Source organism: Lipotes vexillifer, unplaced genomic scaffold (assembly GCF_000442215.2).
Source record: "Lipotes vexillifer unplaced genomic scaffold, Lipotes_vexillifer_v1.1 scaffold990, whole genome shotgun sequence".
In the NCBI taxonomy this organism is placed as follows: domain Eukaryota; kingdom Metazoa; phylum Chordata; class Mammalia; order Artiodactyla; family Lipotidae; genus Lipotes; species Lipotes vexillifer.
This window is the reverse complement of record NW_006773201.1, coordinates 307,363-313,099: the sequence shown is the minus strand read 5'-3', so window position 1 is coordinate 313,099 and position 5,737 is coordinate 307,363.

The following is a 5,737-nucleotide window of genomic DNA, read 5'->3' as shown; positions in this document are numbered from 1 at the left end:
CAGTCTACTAACGTTTAAAAGCAAAGTCAGACTATCCAAATTGTGTTTTCCTTTGATCCTTCTCCAAAAAAAAAAAAAAAAAAAAAGAAGTCAACATTTCTTAATTTCTGGCTACTCTTCATTTCTCTTCATTCTCTCATCTGTTTTCTCCTAATGTGACCTGGACAATCCCAGGTGGTGGCAACTTCTCTCTGTAGTCAACACACACATAGAAGCTTTAGCTAAAATGGAAAAAAAAAAAAGGCAGCGCCTCAATGTACTCCTCTACGTGTAGGTAGAAAAAGCGTTTGCACATTTCTTTTTCCTCAACCAAAATTCCTATAAAGTATAGGGGGCATCATAAAAAGTCACCACAGACTTGGAACCAGACTGAAGTGAACAGGAAAGACTCTAGGTCTCCCTCTAAAACCCTGTGCCATTTCTCAATCTCAGTGGTGCCCTGGAGAAACCAAATTATTTCATCTTCTTAGGTTCTTATTCTTCAGGTCTTAGTTAAATTAGAAACTTTTTTTAGGTCCCTTCAGATGCAGTGTCCCCATTGGACTCCTGGACATATCACCACTGCCTTTTTAAATACTGTCCTAATGCTATTGTGCACTCCTAAAGCCAGGCTGATGAGCCCAGAGACAAAGCCACTAGAGATTGTTAAACCAATTCCCCTGATGCTTCCCTAAAGTTTTTGACTGGAGTTCTCTAGTAGCAACCTGTACCCTTGACTTGCCTGGAGTTGGACAGGGCTAAGGAAGGCACCTTTCTGGACTAGATCCAATCAGCACATTATCATCAGCAAGACCAGCCCTTACAACAAAATGGTGTTCTGTATCATTTAGTGTCTCTTGAAATTATTAATACATTACCCTTGGGTAGATAGGATTTAGGAAGAAGTGCTGATAGAAACTTATACCAATAATCTGCCCTCTCTGTTCTTTATTTCCCTTCACTTGTTCATTGAAAATTCAGGAACAGGATTGGAAATGGAACTTATGGGCAGGCATAAAATAAAAGTCTTAGAAATAGAATTCCAGTGTTTCTGCAATAATCCTTCCACCTGAAAAAGCAATAGACTGAATAATCCATAATATATTGGCCTAATCTCCTTTGTGAGAATAGAGCTTGATTGTTATATCCCAAGCTAAAAGTGCAAGCTGGAACGAATAAAGCAGATGTTCTGATGAACAAAGATGTTCCGAGTTAATGTCAGAAATGAAGAGGACAAAATGAGCAGAAAAAAAAATAACCTTCTTGACTTAGAGAAACATAATATCTGCTAAATAGAATGTCTTTCACAATTTAACATGAGGCATCACCAGCTCTTTTGGAGTCATTTCAAATCACATCAGATGGTACTAACTTGACTCAGAGGCTAGAAACTGAGACACAGCTATGATCAAGTCTTTACCACAATTTAGGATGCTGTAGAAAATGGTGCTGTGATGACTTGTTCTATGTTGCTTCCATTCCTCACAGCTTTCACTTTACCTTCGTCTAAAGGACAATTTTTTGTTAGTGATGTTGTTGGTGTGAACTTTTAAGTCACTGACTCGTCTTTTAGTAGAAATTTAAGAGGTACCTCCACTGCTCCTGTAAGACAATGTTGTGGACTCAGTGGAAAAGAATGATTGACAGAGTGCTTTTTGAGAGTGATTTTCAGAGTGCCTTCCAAACTAAATTTCATGTCAAGACTTCCCGCCATCTGAATTCCCAAGTTATTCTATATAGAGAGCTCTAGGTGTTCTAAAACTGTCCCCATTGGTCACATTCCTTTTCTTTTAAAACAGTTCAGGGAGCAGAATCACTAACAAGGCCAAGACCACAGTACAACCACGAAATATTAGACAAAAGTTAATTCCATTTCCCTCTATAATCAGTGTCCCTGAACACAAGTCACAAGCAAAAGAGAGTGTAGCCTAGCTTGCAATTAATTTCTTCATCACAAATTCTGGTGAATTTGTTCTGTACTGTCAACTCTTACCATATTTTCAATGGATTCACTGCTAAAACAGGAAAAAGCCTGAAAGACTAAAGCCATATGACCATAATGAGAATGAAGTTATTTACTCTACAAATCACATTTTTAAATTGTTAAATCCAATAATGTTTTGAGTTAAATGATTGACATACTGGAAAAATTTGGAAGGTGAGAAGACTTTTTTTCCCTAAAACATTGTCTATTAATCATTAAAGCAATCCACACACGTACAAAGACAGATTGCTTCACCGTATATGTTTGTGCACATTCATTTTTAAATGATGATAATTAAAATTAAATACTAACTCCAAATTTTTCATCAATCTATATTTTAATGGAAAATATATAATAACTCAGACTCCTCCTTAGGAAGACTTATTTCTAGGGGGCTGTTATGATATCAAAGGACCTATGGGCCTCTGTATTACCATTATATTCAATCTTCTTTCATCTTTTTTTTTATACTGACTCCCTTAGGTTTTTCTTTCCTCTTCCTGTTTAGGGAAGGCAGCTTTTCTTTCTATTATTCCCAACAGTGTTGAGGTGTGAAGCAAACACAAGGCAATCAGATACAAGCAATTCATCAGGGTTGGGTGAAAGTCAGAACTATTCAACCGAAATTAATAAGAAGGGATGTAACAAACCCACCTTTTTATAATTCATTTGAAAGTCATAATATCAATTAGCATTTATCAAATAAGAACAGGCAGGTGAGGGTGACAGTATCTTACCTACCTCGCAGGAACACGTGATGATGAATGACTCACTCATGAAACATTTTAAATCAGCATTTCCTGAGCACTCTCAGATTATGTTTAGGCAATTCTAAAGATCCAGATAAGACAGAAAAACTTAGTTGTCAAACCACAGCTGGGTGGACACAAGCCCACTATGCTCAATACTTCACCAAGTTGAGTCCTAACCTTCCTGCTGCTAATGTCCTAGGAGATAAGCATTAAGTAAAGTTGACCTGGACTATTGTTTCTGTACAAACATCATTTTCTGGGAGAGTGTATTATTCCTATCTAAGGAGTCCTGGAACTCTGCAGTTAATTCCTACTGTATTCGACTCATTCAACCCATTGTAAAGAGGAAAAATGAAAATAAGAAGAGACCTTAGAATGATTTGCCCAAGTGAAGAAGGTGAGATTAGAAAACTACTTGCTGGATCCTTAGGGCAGCACTTCATCTACTATGCAAAACTGTCTTTTGTACCAAACTACTTACGGGAATGCTCTGCTTGTACACGTTAGAATCATCACTGTGACCACTTACCTAGGTGAACGCTATCTGCTTGGTAGGCTTCTCACCAATATGTGAAAACACCCAGGGACAACCTCGCAGAGTTGCAACTAAAAAAATCACAGACCTCTTTCTTTCTCACGCCTCAGGTTATTTACTAGTAGTTCAGGCTGTCAGGCTTCCTGCAGTAAAGGAAGGAGAGTCCTTGACCTTGCAACTCCTGGCATGTTCAAGTTTAAACTCAGTAAGAAAGTTCAGGCTGCTTATATTTTACTTGAACATTGGATGTTAATAATGAGGCCAGTATTATGTGATTGGAATGAAGTCTCCAAAGCAAATTTGGCTGGTAAGGTATTATTGATTTAGGTTATGTCTATAAAGTTGGATACACTGGACTTCTTAACCTTCCAGCAAAATGGATCATAAATGCCAAAAAAAGATAATTGTCTATATTAAAAGATTATAAAATTTGAATTTTTAAAGAAAATTCTTTCAATTCAGTTGGTGTTTTTCTTCATTCATTCATTAAATGCATAGATATACGTGGCATACCTGCGGCTATACACTAGGGCTAAGTGTATGGTGAGTAGGCACTGTGCTAGGGCTGAGGACACCCACAGGGAGCAGGTGGACTTTGTCCCTGCCAGCGTGGAACTTATAGGCTGGGAGAGGAGAACCACCAAGCACATTCAGGCAGGCCATGATACGCAGGAATCTAGGGTGCTATCACTGGGGTATACCCTGGAGGCATCCTAATCCATCAGGGAGGGCCAGACAACAAACAAGGAAGACATCTTGGTGACAAAGAAGAGATGTGCATGGACTAGAGAAATATTTGGAAAATGCATTTGATTTTTAAATGTAATATGAGGCCAGTTTTATCTTCATATTGTGGTAGCTGTCAGGACACTGGGGAGAAAAGGAGAAGTTAAAGAAAACCTCTGAGACCTCATGGGCATGGCATTAAAATGCCTTCTTTTTGAAAAATAAATGGGTCTAGTGAAAACGTAACTGACTTAATTTTACAAGATATGTAAATTATTTTTCTGAGGACTGGTGGCCTGTGTGGGAGAATTCAGTGAGTATTTGTTTTAATTCTACTTTCAAGAAATACATGGAGTATAAACCATGGGATGTCAGGATACAATCTGATTCAAAGTACTTCTTCACAAATATGCAATGATGCTGCCAAATAGCCTGCAATGATATTTAATCTGACAAATTAAAGAGATAACAAAAGTGAAAAACTTTAGCAGTGATAAGGGCCCAGAGAACTGACCTGAATTTTGTAGTTTCTCTTTAAATAATAGCATCTTTAGTTGAGATATCACAAACACTAATATATTTGAGAAATTCCTGTCTTAATATGATGCAAACACAATATTCTGAGTTTACCAGGGAAATAATTAGAACTTTAGAAATTTAAAGTTCAAAAACAAATACATAGGTATAAATCTAACAAAATATGTACATTTTGTGTTTGCATTAATTTTCTAGGGCTAACATAACAAAGTACCACAAACCGAGGGGCTTAACAGAAATGTATTGTTTCACAATTCTGGAGCTAGAAGTCCAGCATCAAGGTGTGGGCAGGACTGAGTCCTTGTGAGGACTGTGAGGGAGAAATCTATTCCATGCCTCTCTTCTAGCTTCCAGTGGTTTCCTGGAAGCACTGGCATTCCTTGATTTTTGCATCTCCCTGATCTCTGCTTTCATCTTATATGGCATTCTCTCTCTGTGCTGTCTCCAAATTTTTCTTTCTTATAAGGATTCCAGTCATATTGGAGTAAGGCCCATCCTAACGACCTCATTTTAACCTGATTACCTCTCTAAATTGCCTATCTCCAAATAAGGTCATATTCTGAGGTACTGGGGACTAGGACTTCAACATATGAATTAGGAGGAGGATATGTAACAATGCTGAAAGCTACAAAGCATGGATGAAAGAAATCTACATAAATATAAAGGCATACAGTATTCATTGACTGGAAGACTCAACATGGTAAATATGTCAATTCTCTCCATTTTTTGAGTATATATAGACAAGTACATAGTAAAAGGTATATGAAAAGGCAAAAGAATTAGAACAGTCAAAACAATTTTTGAAAAAAATGAAATTGGACTCATAGTACCCAATTTTATGACTTACCATAAAACTATAGTAATTAAGACAGTTTGGTACTGGTGATGGGATAGACATATAGATCAATAAACTAGAACAGAGAATATGGAAATAGACCCACAAAAATTTTTCCCGTTGATTTTCGACAACAAGTTTAAGGGCAACTCAAGGGAGAAACGATAGTCTTTAAACAAGTGGTGCTGTAATAATTGGACAGCTATATGCCAAAATATGAATCTCAACCTAAATGACACATCTTATACAAAAATTAATTCAAAATTAATCACAGATCTAAATGTCAAATTCTAAATTCTAAAATTTTTAGAAGAAAAAACAGGAGAAAATCTTAGTGATCTGGCATTAGGAAAAGAGTTATTAGATATGACACCAAAAGCTCAATCCAC